The sequence below is a fragment of the Rattus norvegicus genome, chromosome 15, assembly GCF_021556685.1.
Source record: "Rattus norvegicus strain SHRSP/BbbUtx chromosome 15, alternate assembly SHRSP_T2T, whole genome shotgun sequence".
Taxonomy (NCBI): domain Eukaryota; kingdom Metazoa; phylum Chordata; class Mammalia; order Rodentia; family Muridae; genus Rattus; species Rattus norvegicus.
The window spans coordinates 30,481,186-30,503,564 of record NC_141548.1 but is presented as its reverse complement, the minus strand read 5'-3'; positions in this window follow the sequence as shown (position 1 = coordinate 30,503,564).

Here is a 22,379-nt window from a genome sequence, read left to right as displayed (position 1 = left end):
CCTCCCACAGCAGATGGGAACAAATACAGAGACCCACAGACAGACAGTATAGAGAGAGTGAGAGACCTTAAAACACTCAGCCAGAAATGAATGTCTCCATTAATATTCCTCTATCCCTCCACCTAGGACTTAGGGGATCCTGATGAAGAGGAAGCAGAAAGACTGTGAGAGCCAGGAGGGATGGAGAACGTTTAGAAAAAATCTAAATGATGGACTCTCTACACAATGCAGAGAGGAACTCCCAACTACACATCTTATGCCACCAAGGGAAACCTTCTCTTCCAGGAATGGATAACATCATGTTGGAAGCCCCACATGAAGACTTTCAGGCTCTGAAATCTTGTTAAGCTTTGGTTTTACCTATCCTCTAGGCTTGCAAACTGCACTGAACAGAACGAGAAGAGAGCTCTGCAGTTAATGACAGCTGCAGAAAAGAGAATCAGCTTTCTCCAGAGATAAGATGGTTGATAAGTTATCTAACCCCAAGTGGTCCTGTAAACACATACACATAGAAGAAATGCTAAATAGATTTAGCAACTGCATGTATATGCATGTATGTGTGTATATGCATGTGTGTGTGTGTGTGTGTGTGTGTGTGTGTGTGTGTGTGTGTGTGTGTGTAATTAAAGAAGAGGACATGGATTTGCAATGGAGTAAGGGAAATGTGAGAGGATTTAAAATGGAGAGGGGTTTGTATAAGTATGATACACCTATAGGAAATTTGAAACAATGTTTAAATTAGTAATAATAATTGATCTCTGTAAAATACTAACATATGAAGTTCAGATAAGGAAAGGCATAATCCACTTTTCCTTATTTCACAAACATTCACACACACATACACACAATTGCTGAATCTATTTAGCATTGCTTCTATGTGTTTATGGGACCACATGGAATTAGATAACTTATCAACCATCTTATCTCTGGCGAAAGCTGATTCTCTTTTCTGCAGCTGTCATTAATTTTCTGTGTTTTTTTGTTCGTCTATGAGTAAGGTCCTGTGAGATTTTCCACATCTATGTTGACATGACAGTTGGTTCATCTATGGAACACAGCATGAGCAAAAACTCCTGAATACACGGACTCTAAGGGTCTTATGAAGAGCTGTACACTGTGCAGTAAGAAGATTTTGTACTACATCATCTGCTCATTAGCATACATCCATTCTTGGGAATGATTTTTTCCTTATTAAAAGTTTTTCTTTCTTTGTTTCTTTTTTGTTCTTTCTATTTTACTGTTTTCTATTTTTTATTGGTTTTTTTTATTTTCATTTCAAATGTTATTCCCTTTCACGGTTTCCTATCCATAAGTCCCCTATACTTCTCCCTTTTATAAGGGTGATCCCCTCCCAATCCACCCCACTTCCTGTCCCCCAACATTTCCTTACACTGGGGGTCCAACCTTGGCAGGACCAAGGGCTTCTCCTTCCTTTGGTGCCCAACAATGTCATCCTCTGCTACGTATGCAGCTGGAGCCATGGGTCACTCCATGTATAGTCTCTGGGAGCTTTGGTTGGTTGACACTGTTATACTTATGGGGTTGCAAGCCCCTTCAGCTATTTCAATCCTTTCTCTAATTCCTCCAACAGGGGTCCCATTCTCAGTTCAATAGTTTGCTGCTAGCATTCACCTAAGTATTTAACATGTTCTTGTTGTGTCTCTCAGGAGACATCTATATCCGGTTCCTGTCAGCATACACTTCTTATCTTCATCAATGGTATCTAGTTTTGGTAGCTGTATGTATATATACATATGGGCCACATGTGGGGCAGGCTCTGAATAGTCATTTCTTCAGTCTCTTCTCCAAACTTTGACTCCATATTCCCTCCTATGAATATTTTTGTTCCTCCTTCTAAGAAGGAGTGAATCATACACACTTTGGTCATCCTTCTTCTTGAGTTTCATGTTGTCTGTGGATTGTATCTTCTGTAATCCGAGCTTTTGGGCTATTATCCACTTATCAGTGAGTTCATACCATGTGTGTTTTTCTGTAATTGGGTTACCACACTCAGGATGATATTTTCTAGTTCCATCTATTTGGCTATGAATTTCATGAAGCATCATTTTTGATAGCTGAGTAGTACTCCATTGTATAAATATGCAACATTTTCTGTATTCATTCCTCTGTTGAAGGACATCTAGGTTCTTTACACCTTCTGGCTATTATAAATAAGGTTGCTATAAACATGGTGGAGTGTGTATCTTTGTTATATGTTGGAGAATCTTTTGGGTATGTGCCCAGGAGTGGCATAGCTGGTCCTCGGGTAGAAGAACCTCCAGAGTGATGTCCAGAGTGGTTCAACCAGTTTGCAATCCCACCAACAATGGAGGAGTGTTCCTCTTTCTCCACATCCTAACCGGCATCTCTTGTCACCTGAGGTTTTGACCTTAGCCACTCGGACTGGTGTGGGGTGGAATCTCAGGGTTGTTTTGATTTGCATTTCCTTGATGACTAAGAATGAGCATTTCTGTGGGTACTTCTCAGCCATTAGATAATCCTCAGCTGAGAATTCATTGTTTATCTCTGTACCCCATTTTTTAATAGTGTTACTTGGCATTCTGGAGTCTAACTTCTTGTGTTTTTGTATATTTTAGATATTAGCCCTCTATCAGATGTAGGATTGGTAAAGATCTTTTCCCAATCTGTTGGTTGCCGTTTTGTCCTAATGACAGTGTCCTTTGCCTTACAGAAGCTTTGCAGTTTTATGAGGTCCAAGTTGTCGATTCTTGATCTTAGAGCATAAGCCATTGGTGTTTTGTTCACAAAATTTTCCCCAGTACCCATTTCCCCACTTTTTCTTCTATTAGTTTGAGTGTATCTGGTTTGATGTGGAGGACCTTGATCCACTTGATCTTAAGCTTTGTACATGGTGATAAAAATGGCTCAAAGTTCATTCTTCTACATGCTGACCTCCAGTTGAACCAGCACCATCTGCTGAAAAGGCAATCTTTTTTGCATTGGATGGTTTTAGCTCCTTTGTCAAAGATCAAGTGACCATAGGTGTATGGGTTCATTTCTGGGTCTTCAATTCTATTCCACTGATTTACCCGCCTGTCTCTGTACCAACACCATGCAGTTTACATCACTCTTGCTCTATAATACTGCTTGTGGTCAGGGATGGTGATTCCCCCAGAAGTTCTTTTATTGTTGAAGATAGTTTTCGTTATCCTGGGTTTTTTTGTTATTCCAAATGAATTTGCAAATTGCTTTTTCTAAGTCTATGAAGAATTAATTTGTAATTTTAATGGGGATTGCATTGCATCTGTAGATTGCTCTTGGGAAAATGGCCATTGTTACTATATTAATCCTGCCAATCCATGAGCATGGGAGGTCTTTTGATCTTCTGAGATCAATTTCTCTCTTCAGAGTGTTGAAATTCTTATCATACAGATCTTTCACTTACTTGGTTAGAGTAACACCTAAGTATTTTCTATTATTTGAGACTATTGTGAAGGGTGTCATTTCCCTAATTTCTTTCTCAGCCTGTTTATTCTTTGAGTAGAGGAAGGCTGCTGATTTGTTTGAGTTAATTTTATAACCAGGCATGTTGCTGAAGTTGTTTATCAGGCTTAGTAGGTTTCTGGTGGAACTTTTGGTGTCACTTAAGGAAACTATCATATCATCTGCAAATACTGATATTTTGACTTCTTCCTTTCCAGTTTGCATCCCTTTGACCTTTTGTTGTCTGATTGCTCTGACTAGGACTTTGAGTACTATAGTGAATAAGTAGGGTGAGAGTGGGCAGCGTTGTCTAGTCCCTGATTTTAGTGGGATTGCTTTAAGTTTTTCTCCATTTAGTTAAAGTTAGCTACTAGTTTGCTGTATATTGCTTTTACTATGTTTAGATATGGGCCATGAATTCCTAATCTTTCCAGGACTTTTATCATGAAGGGGTGGTGAAATTTGTCAAAGACTTTCTCAGCATCTAATGAAATGATAATTTGGGTTTTTTTTTTTTTAGTTTGTTTATATAGTGGATTATGTTGCTGGATTTCCCTATATTGAACCATTCTTGCATCCCTGAAACGAAGTCTTCTTGATCATGAATGGATGATTGTTTTGATGTGTTCTTGGGTTCAGATTATAAGAATTTTACTGAGTATTTTTGTATCGATATGCATAAGGGAAATTGGTCTGAAGTTCTCTTTCTTCCTTGGGTCTTTGTGTGGTTTAGGAATAAGCATAATTGTGGCTTCATAGAAGGACTTGGGTAGTTATTTGTCTGTTTCTATTTTGTTAGACAATATTGATATGAGGTCTTCTATGAAGGTCTGATAGAATTCTGTACTAAACCTATCTGGTCCTGGGCTCTTTTTGGTAGGGAGACTTTTAATGACTTCTTCTAATTCTTGTGGAGTTAGGGGGTTGTTTCGATGATTTATCTGATCCTGACTTAACTTTGGTGCCTGGTATTTGTCTAGAAAATTGTCCACTTCCTCCAGATTTTCTAGTTTTGTTAAATACAGGCTTTTGTTGTAGAATCTGATGTTTTTTTTTTAATTTCTTCTGTTTCTGTTGTTATGTCTCCCTTTTCATTTCTGATTTTGTTAATTTGGATATGGTTAGTCTGGCTAAGGGTTTATCTATCTTGTTGATTTTCTTGATTGTTTGTATAGTCCGTTTTGTTTCTTCTTGGTTAATTTCAGCCCTGAGTTTAATTATTTCCTGCTTTCTACTCCTCTTGGGTGTATTTGCTTCTTTTTGTTCTAGAACTTTTAGGTGTGCTTCTAAGCTGCTAATGTATGCTCTCTCCTGTTTCTTTTTGAAGTCACTCAGAGCCATGATTTTCCTCTTAGCACTACCTTCACTGTGTTCCATAAGTCTGGGTATGTTGTGCCTTCATTTTCATTAAAGTCTAAAGAGTCTTTAATTTTTTTTTTAGTTCTTCCTTGACCAAGTTATCATTGATTAGAGTGTTGTTCAACTTCCATGTATATGCGGGCTTTCTCTTGTTATTGAAGACCAGCCTTATTCCCTGGTGATCTGATAGGATGCGTGGGATTATTTCAATCTTCTTTTATCTGTTGAGGCCTGTTTTGTGGCCAATTATATGGTCAATTTGGGCGAAGGTACCATGAGATGCTGAGAAGAAGGTATATTCTTTTGCTTTAGGATGAAATATTCTGTAAATATCTGCTAAGTCCATTTGGTTCATAACTTCTGTTACTTTTTCTATGTCTCTGTTTAATTTGTGTTTCCATGATGAGAGTGATTCCATTGATGAGAGTGAGGTGTTGAAATCTCTTACTATTATTGTGTGAGGTGTAATGTGTGCTTTGAGCTTTAATAAGCTTTCTTTTGTGAATATAGGTGCCTTGTATTTGAAGCATAGTTATTTAGGATTGAGAGTTCTTCTTGGTGGATTTTTCCTTTGATGAATATGAAGTGTCCTTTCTTACCTTTTCTGATAACTTTTGGTTAAAAGTTGATTTTATTCAATATTGGAATGGCTACTCCAGCTTGTTTCTTTAGGTCATTTTCTTGGAAAGTGATTTTTCGAGGCTTTTACTCTGAGGTAGTATCTATCTTTGTCTCTAAGGTGTGTTTCCTGAGTGCAGTAGAATGCTGGGCCCTCTTTACATATCCAGTCTCTTAGTCTATGTCTTTTTATTGGGGAATTGAGTCCAATGATGTTAAGTGATATTAAGGAATAGTGATTGTTGCTTCCTGTCATTTTTGTTGTTAGAGGAGGAGTTATGCTTGTGTGTCTCTCTTCTTTTGGTTTTGTTGCAAGGAGATTACTTTCTTGATATTTCTAGGTTATAGTTTCCCTCCTTGTGATGGAATTTTCCAACTATTATCCTTGATAGGGCTGGATTTGTAGAAAGATACTGTGTAAATTTGGTTTTGTCATGGAATATCTTGGTTTCTCTATCTATGTTAATTGGGAGTTTTGCTGGATACAGTAGCCTTGCCTGACATTTGTGTTCTTTTAGGGTCTATATGACATCTGTCCAGGATCTTCTGGCTTTCATAGTCTCTGGTGAGAACTCTGGTGCAATTCTGATAGGTCTGCGTTTATATGTTACTTGACCTTTTTCCCTTACTGCTTTTAAAATTCTTCCTCTGTTTTCTGCATTTGGTGTTTTGGCTATTATGTGACAGGAGAATTTTTTTCTGGTCCGATCTATTTGGAGTTCTTTAGGCTTCATGTAAGTTTATGGGCATCTCTTTCCTTAGGTTAGGGAAGTTTTTTCTATAATTTTATTGAGATATTACTGTCCCTTTAAGTTGGGAATCTTCACTCTCTTCTATACCTATTACCCTTAGGTTTGATCATCTCACTGTGACCTGTATTTCCTGGATGTTTTGTTCTAGGAGCTTTTTTCATTTTATGTTATCTGTGAGTGCTGTATCTGTTTCTTTGGTATCATCTGCTCCTGAGATTCTCTTTTCTATCTCGTGTATTTTGTTGGTGTGGCTTGCATCTATGATTCCTGATCTCTGTCCTAGGTTTTCTATCTCCAGGGTTGCCTCCCTTTATGCTTTCGTTATTGTTTCTATTTCCAGTTTTAAATCCTGGATCGTTTTGTTCATATCCTTCACCTGTTTGGTTGTGTTTTCCTATAATTCTTTAAGGGATTTTTGTTTCCTATTCAAGCGCTTCTATTTGTTTACTTTTGCTGTCCTTTATTTCTTTAATGGAGTTATGTATGTCCTTATTATAGTCCTCCATCATCATCATAAAACGTGATTTTAAATCTAATTCTTGCTTTTCCAGTGTGTTTGGATATCCAGTACCTGCTTTGGTGGGAGAGCTGGGCTCTGATGATGCCAAGTAGTCTTAGGTTCCTGCGCTTGCCTCTCGTCATCAGGTTGTCTCTGGTGTTAGCTTGTCTTGCTGTTTCTGAAAGTGGCTTTGCCCTCCTGTAGTCCTGTGTGTCAGCACTCCTGTAGACCTGTTTGCTTTCAGCCAGATCTGGGAACAGAGAATTCTGCTCTCAGGTGTGTAGGTGCTCCTGGTGACTGGCTTTCAACTCTCCTCACAGGCAAAAACCAGAAGGTTCCTGCTCCTGACTGCACCTAGGTCCTGTACCCAGAGGGCACAGATGGCACTAAGCAATTTCCTCTTGGGTCAGGAATGAGGGCAGAAAGTATTTGTCCCCTCTGTGTTCTCAGAAGTGTCCACACTTATGAGGCCCCAGCTCTCTCCCACAGAGGATTTGGGTGTAGGGAGCTGTGGTACTGGTTCAGTCATTTCTGGGTGCAGGCAGAAACCAGCCAGTTCCTGCCTCTGACTGCTCCTATATTCCTGTATCCAGAGGCACTATGCAGTTTCCTCTCGGGCTGGGAATGTGGGAAGAAATGTGAAGAAGTGGTTGTCTGTCCTGAGGTCTCAGGATTCTCCACACTTCTGAGAGTTCAGCTCTCTCCCCCATGGGATTTGGGTACAGGGAGCTGTGGGATTGGTTCAGTTCCATCAAATGTGTTTCTGTTTCCTCTTCTAAGCACATATCTCAGGTGCAGTCCTTTTACCTGGGACATAAGAGTGCGGTACTGGCTTCCCTCTGCACACAAATGCAGGGCTCAGCCCTCCTTTAAATTTTCCCATAACATTCAGTACTTTCTAGCAATTTCTCTGATCTTCTTGGTTAACTGAAAGGCTAATGTTTTTTCCACCTCCCCCCTTTATGGTGGCTGCCAGGATTTCTTGCTTTCCTACAAAGTTTTTCTCTTAAAATCTATTGAAAATTCCTTCAAGCTCTCTTTTCAGACTGTTTTAAAATTGTCTTTCTAATGAAATCATGGCCCAAAAAAGGAATTTCAGTTCCCGGTACAGAATTTAAAAGACTTCTGTATCACCTATACCTCCTCAAAGCCTCCAGGAGCAGGTTTTGGTACTGGCTCTAAGTTTCTGGGGAGCATGGTGCGGCCACCACACAGATGTAGGTGGCAGCGTCATCCAGCAGGGAGGCTGTGATGTGCAGGGTGCTGTGCTTAGCGCCTGCATCCAGAGTTGCCGAGTATCTTCCCCTTGATGTTTTCTCTTCCTTGTTTGTCAGGACTGTCAGGGACACAGGAGCTCTGCCTCTGTCTTGTTTGTACCACCTCAAGTTGTTGAAGGGAGTCACAGTGTAATTGCATTGAAGGACACAGCTCTCTCCCTGATGGACAACCAGGGACTGGGGACTCTGCTCCACTTGGGTCTTGCCAGCCACCCCTATTCAGAAAACAGTGAGAGAGTCCAGAAATCAACCATCTAAGCTTAGATGAGATCCTTCCTTACTCTCTACAAGCATCTCAGGTTATCCACAAGCAGGCCCATGTGTCTCTCCTGGCACACAGAATTACATCCTTCCCAAATCCTAAGATGCCTTCCTGTGGCCCCCAGCTAACACCTCCACTCACTCACACTGATGATGCAGCCACAAAAGCACCCAGCAGGCACTCAGGTGCTTCCCCATGGTTTTTCTGCAGAAGCCTAGCCCAAAGCTGCTGCCTGATTCATCAGCTTTTTCTTCTAGCATTAAATGGAGACTCTGAGGAAGTACAGCCAGCCAGTCAGAGACTGATGCACACATGCACTCACGCAGGCATGCACGCAGGCATGCACGCAGGCAGGCACACACTCACCAGCTCCTGAGGTAGGACTAACGCTCGCACTGCCATCTTGGGGTCAGAGTTGTACTTGCTCAAAATCTCTGAGTCAGTTTTTTGTGGTTGCTTTTTACTGTTGGCAATTTGATGCCAAATGTAAACTCCTATGTATGTATGTATGTATGTATGTATGTATGTATGTATGTATGTATGTGTGTGTGTATAAGAACCACAGAAGGGTGTCTATAATAATTTATCTCAGGACTATGTAAGACAGTTAATACTTACTTTCCTCATCTGAAAATAAATGCCAAAGTATGTTTGAAAGTTTGAAGAGAAATGATTCACAGTAAAAGCTAATGATAATGACAAGCCTCAGTTTAGTGCTCACCTAAAATGTACATGTCTTTAGAATGTGACTTTACCTCTGCTCTATTTGCAACTATGTTACCAATTTCAAATGACGAATTTTGTCAAAAAGCAGATACATTTAAATTCTGTGTAAAATATATGTATTTTTATTAATTCTTTGACAATTTCATGTTAAAATACAAAGTGTCTCTGATTAAATATAAAATTCTCCTCTCATAGTAATAGCATGATTTTTGATCATTCATTATTAGTTCAACAATGCTTTTCAAGACCTATGCTATCCAATTGCCCATAAGGATCAGCAATTCTCTGTGCTCATAAATTACACACTAATTCAGGAATAGTTGAGTGTCTGGCACAGACACCGAGAAGTGGAAAGTGCTGAAGGTTTTGAAAACTCCTTTCTTAAGGCGTCACACTTCTCAGTGAAAATGGAATTGTGAAATGTTTAAGTGTGTGAGGATTTACTATATGTCTGAGATCTGATGCACAGAGATGATGAAAACTCTAAAGGAACCTGGAATAACCCTTTCATACAGGACACAGCAAGTTTTTATGGGAAAATTACTAGAAGTAAAGACGGTGTGATCTCTGGTTTTGTGACAGCATGGACAGGCCATAGCACCCACATAGTTAATCTAACACTTGTCTAAATCTCACTGTGAAATAGTTGGGTCCCATGGGATCATTTTGAAGGATTTAAAAGAAAGATGCTAGCTTGTCCCTGTGATTCAGGAGGTAGAGGCAGAGGCAAGTATATCTCTGTGAGTTTGGGGCCAGCCTGCTTTACAAATAGAGTTCCAGGATGGACAAGGCAACATAGAGAGACAGTGTCTCAACTTTAAAAAGAAAGAAGAGAAAGAGAGAGAGAGAGAGATCGAGAGAGAGAGAGAGAGAGAGAGAGAGAGAGAGAGAGAGAGAGAGAGAAAATGATGCAGTTTCCCATAAAATAGTAGGAACTCTGTCTTTTGCACCCTGAGTGTCCCCTTCAGCTCTCCAGGCTGTTGTTGCTCCTGGGTCCCTGCTCTTTCTCCTTCTCCTTAAGAATTCAGTGGAGTAGATTCCGCTCAGGTTACTCTCCACTTGCAAAGACTCCTAGTGATGGGCAGCACAAACACAGCCTGAACTGGCCTCTTCTGTAACCAGCAGGGCCTCAGGGGGAGCAATTGGGACAACTCAGCCACAAGACCTTTGACCTAGAGTTTGTCCTGCCTGCAGAGTGTTCTGGGACCAAGTCTAACAGAATCATCATCAAAGAGACCAGCAGAGGGGAGCAGATGCAGAGTCCACAGCCTCATAGCAGGCTACACTCACAGAGTCCACAGCCTCATAGCAGGCTACACTCACAGAGTCCACAGCCTCATAGTCGGCTACACTCACAGAGTCCACAGCCTCATAGCAGGCTACACTCACAGAGTCCACAGCCTCAGAGTTGGCTACACTCACAGAGTCCTGCAGAGGATGGGGAGGAAGGACTGGAAGAAACAGAGGTGTCAAGGACAACAAAGCCATGAGAACAAGATCCACAGAATCAACTGATTGGGACATATGGAGACTTGCAGAGATCAGGGATCCTATAGGGGTCTCCCCTAGCTCCTCTGCATCTATGTTATGGCCAAGTGGCTTAGTGTTTGGGGGGAATCCTAATAGTGAGAGCAGGGACTGTCCCTGACTCGTTTGCCTACTTGTAGAACCCTTTCTTCCTATTGGGTTGCCTTGACAGCCTTGATGTGACAGTTATGTGCCTGGTCTCCTCACACTGTGTTTGGTTAATGTCACAGGAGCCCTGCTCTTTTCTGAGGGGAGGTGGGGGTGTGGATCTGGGGGAAAGGGAAGGTAGGGTGAGAAACTAAGGGGATGAGAGGGAGGGAAAACTGTGGTTGGAGTATAATATATGAGAGGATAATAATCTTTTTCAGAAAAGAATTCCACAGGCCTTTGTTAGGGAACGATTGCTGCTCTCTCACATCTTTCCTTCCGGACTCTGTGTAGGTCATACTACCCAGACATCACTTTCCCCAGCACATTTGATTGTCTGAACATAGATGGAGTTTAAAATGTGGTAGACCATTTGCCTTGCTTGCATGGGGCTCTGGGTTTGACCCAGCACTGCAGACAAATAACTTAAATGTGATACCACAATGACCCCGGAGACTTGTTCGTTTCTCTAAGGATTTCTGAAGTTAATGTAGCCTGGCAGGAGGACACTTGTATGATTTTTCACCAACAGAGTTGAGTTTGGTCTCGCACGGAAGGCTGTGCTGAAGTCAGGGTGATCTCAGAGGCGGCTTCTCAGCAGCCAGACCACCTGTTGCCTCTCGGTTTGTGCTCAGCTCCCCCTGTGGTTTCTGCCACTGTGTCACCCAGAGCACAGTAGTACACGGCCGAGTCTGACTCTTGCACTGAGGCTTTCTGCAAGTGGAAGGACGTGGTTCCTTTATTGTATGTGGCTTCAAACCCTCTACTGCTTCCCTTCTCGCCAGCCGTAATGACTTTCAGGAGGAGTTGAAGACTTTCTCCAGGATATTGAACGTACCAGAAAAGAGTAGGGTAACGTATGCTTGTGGCTGAATAAGTGCAATTTATTCTCAGGAATCCATTTTCTGAGATGGTCATTTGGCCTTCGGTTTGAGTCACTGAGTCTCCATGAGTCCTTCCTACAGTGCAATGGAAGGAGAGAAAGGGAGAGGGAGATGAGCTCTGTGTCTCCTTGAAGATAATGGTCTTACATAACTCACTGCTGAAGACTTCTCTGTTTACTTACCGAGTAGGAGAAGTATTAAAGCCACGAATCCTGGAGAAAAGTCCATCTTTAGTGTCATCTAGAAAGTGGTCTTGATGTTTAGCATGAAGAAGTGTTAACTCAGAGAAAATGAGTCTTCTTAGATATAAATCACTCAGGCAATGAGCTAGTGCTATGAATCTGCGCCCCCTGGTGGACAGGAGCTGAACTGAGCATGAATTAACATTTGCCTCCTGCCTTCCTGATCTTATCAACAAGGCATATGTCAATATTTCCACCTACCATGGTATATTTCTGTGAATTTGGGGCAAGCCTGGTTTAAAAATAGAGTTCTGGGATGGACTGTTGCAACTTTAAAAAGAAAATATCTCAAGGTTGTTTTACTTCAGATCACAGCTCTAAGCACACACACACAAATAACACAGAGCTTTGTATGTTCTTGTATCTACTGTGAGCCAAGCTGCAATCCAGGGAACTCCCATCAAAGTGCTTCGGGTTAAACTCACAGAAAGCAGTAAGAAGTCACCTCATGCTGATTGATTCTGTTTTTCAGAACATGTAAAGGAGCTATTGACAATTTATATTTATCAAAGGAAATAAAAAAATGAATAATGAATGGTTTGGAATGCAAAGTCATTTTCTCTGTTCTAAAAGAACTATATTTTAAGTCTGTCACCTTTCCACAGAAGTTTTTCACATTGTGTAATCCATATACAAGTACTAATTAATATTTCAGAATCCCTCCTGGAAAGTGGAAAGTATGAGTTCTAGGCAGAACAAGCTCCACAACATAAATAACTGAATCCGAATGATCTGCTATTGATGTCGTATTTGCTCATAACTTCCCTCGTCTTCAACACGGGATAATCAACCATCAGGCAGGTGCTGATGCTGTGGTTCATGCTGGTCCAGCAGGAAGGATTCCTTCCACATTGATTTGCACTGGGGCCTGGCTGGTACCCACTTTCCATAAAGAATCAACCTGTGAAAATTCCTCAGATACAGACACAGGTAACAAATTCAAGGCCTGCTCTTCTGAGTTCATGAATCCCTTCTCCTTCTTTTCCAGTTTACAAGTCACACCAGCAGGACTTCTTTACAGAACTATGCTGTGATACTTGGAAAACACCAGACATAAAATTAATTCTTATACATGACAACAACATAAAGATTGGAGGAAACAGAATTTTTTTAAGTGTGTAACTTTATTTTCACAGAATGAAGAGTTCTATAGGTGGACGGGTATGCAACAAATATGCATTAACATTACCGAAATTTTTACTACTAATTTTTAATTCACTGGTTGAGAATTTTATACATATACTTAATGTGATTTTTTGCAAACCCATATGTTTTTCCTTCAACTCCTATAATATATGTGAGGTGGTAAACGTTCTCTCTGAACATGCATCACTTATCATACTTACAAGAATTGTAAAGTTGGTGCCTTTTATGGCTCCGAAGCCCCACCTTGGTGTTCCACTTGGAAAGAGAGAGGAGGTTACAATAAAGGATAACTTATTAGCCAAACTCCACCATTCTAACTTTGAGCACATATAGAACGTAAGGTGAGAGACAGAATGAAGGAGTCAGAGAATGAGAATTTGGGACGGCAAGAATGTGTTTATGGTAGCAGACCTGGGGCTGTGTAGAAAACTCCACACGGCAGCAGTGAATGCCGACTCAGAAGAACTGTGTGAAGGGTGAGGCTGGGGAAAAGGAACTCATAGCTGTCATTTTTCCAGTGGACTTCGAGGAACTGATCATGATTGGCTCATTGATAAGAGCATGGATTGGCACATAGCAGATAAACTTAGATACAGAAAATGAGAACTTTTATGCTATAATTTTGGAGGGCTATAAAATAGAATAAGTTTCCATGATAAAACCTGTTGCACAGTAGACAGTCAATATTTTCCTTAATAAACAAAAGGCCATAGTTTTTTATTCTTGCTGTGTCACTGCATGTTTAATTTCTTGACATCAATGTTACATGTCTATCAAGATTGAACTTTTGGGTGCCATCTTTTAGCTCTTGGCCTAAGGTTAGCTATGACTAAATCCATAATAAAATTTAGTAGTACACTTAGTATGAATGCATTACAGACCATCTACATTAAGGAAAGACAAACCCAAATAAATAAAAATGCACAGAGAATACAAAATATAAAGCATTAGAAAAATAAATGTCCCACAGCATTTTGCTGATAAAATATTAAATATAAAGAAAAACCAACAAGAAAAAAGGTACTAAATGAAGGGGTGTGTGTGTGTGTGTGTGTGTAACTCTTTCTACTAGGGACCCATAGAGGTCTTACTAGATCTGGACTCAGGAGCTTTCCTATCCTTCATTACAGTCTCTCCAGACTTACTCTTAGTCCAGTAATAGCCTGCTTACTGGAGCCTCTCCTCCAACCTCACTTCCATTCCATGGACTGAGAACCCAGTCCTCCTAGCTCTTTCCCTTGGACACTTTCAGAATACCCTCCTAGTGAATCTCCAATTCTTCCTGTCACCTGACAACCCACAGAAACACTCTACAAGGAACCCTATAGCACCACCCTTGCCTAGGTTCCAGAGAAGGCAACAGCAGTGAAATAAAAGAAAACTCACCCAACAAATGCAAGACTAGATATTGACACCAAAAAACACCTCAAAGATAACTACTACAGATAACTAGATCCCAGCACACAAACATGGGCATGAACAGCCAAGACAATGTTCCTCCTCTCCCAACTTTTGATCTGAGGTTGCTGTCTTTTTGGTGGGGAGGGGGAATCCATCAAGTGTGAGTGAGGAGCTGGTAGTGATTAAGTATTGGTTAAGTCCATGCTATATGCTCAGAAGTCTCTTTACCAAAGACCAGGAGCAGGAGTAAAACATGTCCAGTCCTCCTGTTTTGAGACCTTTGACAGTGTCTGGTCCATGGGACTGCTCAGAAAACTGATGCTCTTGCATGTCTCAATGTTATTGGAAAAATTAACTTAGACAACCTGCAAAAAATGGTTAGCAGTATTTCTGCTCCTTTCCAATGCAGAACTTGAAGAACTGACTATAGCAATAAGACAAGAGGATGCAATTAAAGGGATACATGTAAAAATAAGAAGTTAAATCATCTCTCTTTGCAGAAGGTAGAATGTTATACATAGCAGACTGTAAATATTTCATCAGAGCACTTGTAGAAGTGATTAATGCAATTTCAGTAAAATAGTAATCTACAAAATCAATAGACTTTCTATACATCCATAGCATACATGCTGAGAAAGGAATCTTGAAAACATTCCCATCACAACAACTTTCAAAATGGTCTAAAAATAGACCTAACCAAGAAGTGGAAGGTTCCTACTCTATAAAAAAAATTATTTATATAAATAAAGAAAAAGATTGGGGAAGACCCTAGTAGATGAAAATATATACAATGCTCAGGGTAGAAATAGCATTATGAAAATGACCATTCTACCAAAAGCAATTTATAGTTCAATGCAGTACCAATCAAAATCCCAATTTGTTACAGTAATAAAACTGAAGTTTGTATGAAACCACAAAAGTTTCAAGCTAGCTAAAGTGATCTGCAGCAGAAAAAATAAAGCTAGGGATGGGGGCTCCCACCCCAGAATTGGTATTCATAGCAGTGTCAGCACTTCAGGTTTCACAGGCTGTGAGACATCTGTCTAGGCCCTTCCAGCTTTCAAAGTCTCTGTTGAGAAGTCGTATGTGATTCTGATTGTCGGCCTTTGCATGTTACTTGGTATTCTCTAAGCTTCTTGTATGTTTATAGGCATCTCTTTAGGTTCGGATTTTTTTAATGATTTTGTGTAAGTATTTTCTGGTCCTTCTGACCTTCTTCTGTTCCTATTATTCTTAGGTTAGGTCTTTGCATATTATCCCTGATTTCCTTGAAGTTTTGTGTTAGAAATTTTTTAAATTTAATATTTTCTTTGATTCACATTGAAAGACCCCTTGAGCGGGGAGACCCTCACTCAAGTCTCGGGATGATGCGACCCCCCAAGAACTCACGTGAGACCGTCATTGCTGTAATAAACATGAGGTTTATTGACAGGAACCAGTGCACTGGGGTCGAGAGTCGTATCCCACGCAGGGGCAGTGGAGTTCGACCCCGAAAGGCTGGGAGAAAGGGTATTTAAAGGCAGAAACCACAACCCGACAGGGCAGGGATGGTGTCATTGGAAAGTGTCGAGAATAATAATGAAAAATCAAAAGGAGGAGCTTCCTGTTTCTCAAGATTGTTAAACTTTATGGTCCATCAGTTCCTGAGAGGAGCTTCCTGTTTCTCAAGATTATTCTCTAAGATTTTAATCTAACTTTATGGTCAGCTAGTACAGGTAGAGGGCAGGGTCTGGAATTTGAGGTATTTGGGGCTTTTTTAAACTTCTGACTTCTTAGCTGCATTTTTTTATTCTTTCATTCCCTACTTCTTCTAGTGGCTAGTTCTAATCATAGAACTAAATTTTAGTATCTTTATAATATTGACTTTTTTGTCCTCCTAAAGCATGATACTGTTTCATACCATCAAAATCTGAACAGTACTCACTCTTTCTCTAATGAATGCAACTAGTTTCTTTAACACACATGGACCTATAATCAGAAGCAGAAGCAAAACTAAGAAGGGTCCCATAAGGGAAGATATCAGAGTAGTCATCCAAGGAGATCTACTAAACCAGCTCTCGAACCATCCCTGATGCGCTTCTCTGTCTCTCTGTCTTTTGTCTAACCTTTCTCTAAGTTTATTCATGGAGTCTTTAATTACTCCTGAATGGTCTACATAGAAGCAACATTCTTCTTTCAGTGTAGCACACAGACTCCTTCTTTAGGGAATATCAGGTCTAATCTTCTCCAATTCTGAAGGATTACCTCTGAGAGGGAGGTTAGGTATTCTTGGAGGTCAACTAAAAAGTCTTTTTTACTCTTTTTATATCTGAGTCAATGGCAGTTCTGAATTCTCCATAAGCCTTGCATTGCAGGGCAACAGCAGATGTCCTTGTGCTGCCCTTGCAGCACCTAGATAGCCTTAAGTAATTCTCAACTCTTAAGATAGCCCTAAGTAATTCTCAACTCCTTTTTTTTTTTCTTACTAAGTCTTTAGCATCAGGATTCCAATCTGGACACTATCTAAACCTACACACCAAGGTCATGACTATCTTAGAACTTCTAAACTTATGATCCCTGAGGCACAGTCCCAAGAAGGGTTAGAAGTACGAATGCACATAATGCCTTCATAGTAAGGGGATGTTACATCATTTGCAATAGAAATCAAGCCTATCCCCACACATATCCCGAGGGAACTCAGGGCAAACATGAAATTCTTGTTTCTAAAACACACTCCTCAAGTGAGCATTATAGCAACCTCCCAGTCATGTCTCTGATGTATCCACTTATCTGATGTGCAAGTCTAGGGAGCTTTTTGAAGATCTGAGTGTCCCTCTAGGTCCCAGCTCTCAGCCCCAACACCTAGTACTTGGCTGGTGAGGGCTGAGATTTGATGGCTGTCAGGGTGGTCAGCAGCACCAGGTACGGTCCTTTCCAGAGAGGCTCGAGTGTCTGGGCTCCGTGTCGTTGTGTGTATCTGCAGTCTCTGACCTGGAACTGATGAGATGACTTGGAGGTCCCCGGGGTATAGGCTGCTGCCAGCTGTGAGCAGATTTCTTTCTGTATCACCTGTAGGTCTTTTAGCCTGGCATACAAATCATTATTAGTATGACATGTTGGTTCAGTAACATCATCTAATACAGTCAGAGGAGCTGAGGCCCCATATAAGATCTCAAAGGGGGTAAGACTGAATCTGGAAGGGGTATTTCTTGGTCTGAAGAGAGCAAGAGGGAAGGAGTACCACCCAGTCTGCGCAGTCTCCATGGTCAATTTGGTCAGGATCTCTTTTAGAGTTTTATTTATTTACTCTACCTGTCCTGAACTTTGAGGTCTGTAAATACAACATAATTTCCAATCAACCTCTAAATACTTGGCCACACCCTGGCTTACCTTGGCAACGAAAGTAGGGCCATTGTCTGACCAGATTACCTTGGGCACTCCAGACCTGGGGAAGATTTCTTCCAGTATCTTTTTTTTTTAAAAGATTTATTCATTTATTATATATAAGTACACTGTAGATGTTTTCAGATACACCAGAAGAGGGCATCAGATCTCTTTACAGATGGTCATGAGCCACCATGTGGTTGCTGGGAATTGAACTCAGGACCTCTGGAAGAGTAGTCAGGTGCTCTTAACCGCTGAGCCATCTCTCCAGTCCCTCTTCCAGTATCTTCTTGATGACTACCGAGGCCATCTCTTGCTTGGTGAGGAAAGCTTCTATCTATTCCTGGAAAGGTATCTACAAGCACTAGGAGATACTTGTGATCATATTTTCCTGGTTTTATCTCAGTGAAGTTCACTTCGACTTTTCACTAAACTCTCTAGGTCTCTTTGCCCTGTTTGCTTGCTAAGCATTCACTTACTGACATACCTTATATTTTTTTACTGCCTCTCTGGCTAGAATCTTAAAGTCTATTACATACACCTTAACTACTTGGACAAGCTTCTTATCTAAGTGAATCCATTTCTGTATTTGGCAAAGTGAGTCTTTTGTTTGTTCTCTGAGGAATATAGTTTTCCCTCAAGTGTGCCCTTGTCTTTTTTTCGTTTAAGCAATTTGGGCCTTTTCTTCTGTTGTACATTCACAGTGAGGCCATCCCTTAGTCCAATCCCAGTTCCCAGTGGCTTTCTCTTGCAGGCCTGTAACAAGGATAGGGTCCTGCATAGCCATTTCCCGAGCCACTTTATCTGCTTTGTTACTGCCCCATGCCACTGAATCTCTTCCTTCCTGATGTCCTGGGCAATGAATAATACTCACAGTTGCTGACTTCATCAGGGCATCCAAGAGATGGCAAAGACATCTGTGGCACTGATGTGCTGGGGGGTTGGGGTTCAGCCATTCCAGATGACATTGTGTTGTACACCATGGCAGCACCCACTTATCTCTGACCTTCATGAAGAGAACTGTTCCCGTCTGTAGACAAGGTAGCCTCAGCTTTCAGCAGGGGTCAATCAGCCAGTTGCAGAGGTCTTTCCTCCACCCATGCGCTTCTGTCAGTACTTGACACTTGTGCTATGGTGGCTCCAGGTCAGGATTGGGCAGCAAGGTGACCAGATTGTCTCCAACCAGTGGAGAATCTAGTCCATCGCAGCTGACCAGTGGTCCCATCTTTTGGGACGTTCTATTCAAAGGCAAAACATCAGCCACTCTATCACAGTTTAAGTCCTGGATTGGGTGATAATTGTCAGTGCCCGACTGGCAGGAACGGTGTGTTCCAGGCAGAACGGCACTAAGCCACACATCTCCCAGCATCAGGTACTGGTGTACTGAGACAGGTCTTAAGCTCCACGTACACAGTCTGTAGATATGCATACACATGGCCTCACCCAGCCATTTCAGCACACGCAAGCCATTTTGGAGAGCAAATTTCTCATGAGCAAGGGATAGGGGCAGTCAGGGATGACCATGAACTAGTGGGTTACCCGGCCCATGCCAAGGTCCACTGATCTTTGCGCAGTCCATAAGTATTGTTTGGTGCCAGTAGCCCCCTGTACCCAAGGTCTTTGGATACTGGCTCACTGGAGCATAGGAGCACAGAGCGTTGGGTCCCTGTATCCACAAAACAACTGGCTGGGCTTCCCTTCTATCTCTGCACATAGTCAGCACTCTAGGACCGAGAGGCTCTCCAGTGGCCCCTCTTGCTATTTCTGGGACTCAGTGTCCTTTTTCTTTGCATTAGGCACACTGATCTTTAGCCAGGAATTCTCTTCTGTTGCCAGGTACTGTCTTCCTAGGTTCCCTACCTACTATGGCCAGTATATGTTCCTCTCTTGTCTTTTAATTCTCTTTAGCTTTCTAGCTTCCTCTTCTTTTTGTCTCTTTTCTTCCCTAGCTTTCTGTTCTTTCTGTCCTCTTTCTTTCTTTCTTTTTTCAGTCTCTCTGTCTGCATCTTCTTCTACAGCTATTAGGTGCTGTCTACTTTTGTGCACAGACCCTGAACCACACATCAACCTTATTTTCTCTGCAACTTATAGTAACTCTCTCAGTGACTTAGCTTAACCCTTCAAGTTTCTGCAACTTTTTCTTCATATCTTTTCCTTACTTTAGCCAAATTGGTGGGGCGTTTTTTCAGCCCCTCATGGACCCACCATTGGAGTCTGACGGTAGACCTGGTGCTCCCTACCTTCAGGCATATTGAAGTCAACAGGCAGAAGTGAGGGTCTTCCATCCATGTCTGCAACATTTTTTCTGGCCTCTAGTAGGATTCTGTATCTCCTGTAACAGCTACTAACAAGCATCTCAAGTGGGATGGCGAGAAAACAAGAATCCAGAAAATAGAGGTCCGCCGAACAGGACAAATAGCATTCAGTCACACAGAAAGACAATCAAAAGATTAACAGACAAAAAATAGAAGTGCGCATAAAAACAAAAAACAAGTGGCCGCTGTGAGATCACCACAAAACTGAACTAATTTAGAAGGGAGTTTACAACGACAGATGAAGGAGAGTGGATTCCACATCACTCTTCCTTCTCAACCACAGACAGATGAATGACAGCAGATCAAAAATAATGGTTAAGTCAAAGGTGACTTCTGGAGGCCAGCCAATATCAAACACTGGCCACTCCAAGGGGCAAAAAGTCTTCCACGGTACAAATTGTGTTCTCTAGCAGTCCACTGGTCTAAAATCAAACTCAGGAGTCCCATCGTCAAAGTCACAAGTAACATAAAACAAAGACCTAAAACACACAGACAAAGACCACTCTAGAAATACAGACAGCTGGGAGGACGGGTCTCTTCTCCAGTCCAGGAGAATCACTGAATCCTCACCGGCACCCAGATGGGAATCTCCCAGGTGTCCCTGGGGTTCCCCCAGACCTCCTGAGATGTCTCCAGGGCAGTACAATCAGTGAGCCCTTGGGACATCTACCGCTCACACTCATGTCTCTCCTGAGACACGAGCCTCCCCTCTCAGCCTGAGACGTTAGCGACTGCAAAACCAGAACTCCAGAACTCTCGAGCAAATACAGACCCAGAGTAGCAAATACAGACCCAGAGTTTAGCCGGCACAAAACACAAGGACACAGAAAAAGACACAGATGCTATCTCACCTCCAAGTAGGTCTCTCAGGATGAGGGTGTTCGTTCATCCCGGACGAGCCCCCAAATGAAAGACCCCCAGAACGGGGAGACCCTCACTCAAGTCTCGGGATGATACGACCCCCCAAGAACTCACGTGAGACCGTCCTTGCTGTAATAAACATGAGGTTTATTGGTAGGAACCAGTGCACTGGGGTCGAGAGTCGTATCCGATGCATGGAGTTCGACCCCGAAAGGCTGGGTGAAAGGGTATTTAAAGGCAGAAACCACAACCCGACAGGGCAGGGATGGTGTCACTGGAAAGTGTCGAGAATAATAATGAAAAATCACAAAGAGGAGCTTCCTGTTTCTCAAGATTGTTAAACTTTATGGTCCATCAGTTCCTGAGAGGAGCTTCCTGTTTCTCAAGATTATTCTCTAAGATTTTAATCTAACTTTATGGTCAGCTAGTACAGATAGAGGGCAGGGTCTGGAATTTGAGGTATTTGGGGCTTTTTTAAACTTCTGACTTCTTAGCTGCATTTTTTATTCTTTCAACATATCAAATTCTTCTATTGTATCTGCTGTGCCTGAGTCTCTCTTCAATCTCCTGTATTTTGTTAGTGATGCTTGTGTCTCTTGTTCCTATTCTCTCCCCTAGGTTTTCCAAATCCAGAATTCTCTCGGGTTCTGTTTTATTTATTACTTCCATTTCCATTTCAATTCTTGAAGAGTTCTATTCATTTCCTTCACCTCTTAACCTGTATTTTCCTGTGTTTCTTTAAGAGATTTATTCATTCCCTCTTTAAAGTCCTCTATCTGTTTGATTGTATTTTCCTGTTTTTTATTTGAGAAATTTACTCATTTCCTATATAAAGGTATCTATCATCTTTTACATTTGAATTTAAGGTCATTTTTCCTGTGCTTCAATTCTGTCAGGATATCCAGGGTTTGCTGTAGTGGGATAGTTGGGCTCTGGAGGTGCCCTACAGCCCGGGCTTTTGTTGATTGTGTTCTTATGCTGGCCTCAAGCCATCTGCTTGTCCCTGGATGTCCCTGGTGCAGCAGGCCTCCTGGGGCTGGATTATGAAACACAATGGGACACTGCAAGTCTCAGAGCAGCTGGAAATGACCCAGGGGGCATGGAGGAGAGAGGATTGGAGACAGAGGGAAGAGACTAATCTGGATGCCCTTGGTGATGCAAGCCTGATGGAAGTGGTCTGGCCATGGTGATAGGAAACAGCGCAGAGTAGCTGGGCATGTCCAAGGGGACTCAGGGCAGTGAATGGCAGATCTAACCTGGATAGTCCTTGGGTGGCAGGTCTGGTGATGGCCAGCTGAGCAGCAGTAGAAGCAGCCAAACAATAGAGCCAGACTGACACCAGGCAGCTAGCTCAGGGATGCGGGTATGACTCTGGGTACTTGGTAGGCAGCAGAATCAGGGAGAAAGGGGGGCTAACTTGAATGTTCAACTGTGGTTTAAGTGGGGGCAGGTGGAGTGGTAGCTGGAAAATCAGGAGTTAATTTTTGTGAAGGTGATAGTTATAGGTCCAATTTTATTCATAGTGATATAAAATATAGTATTATTTTAAAAGACAG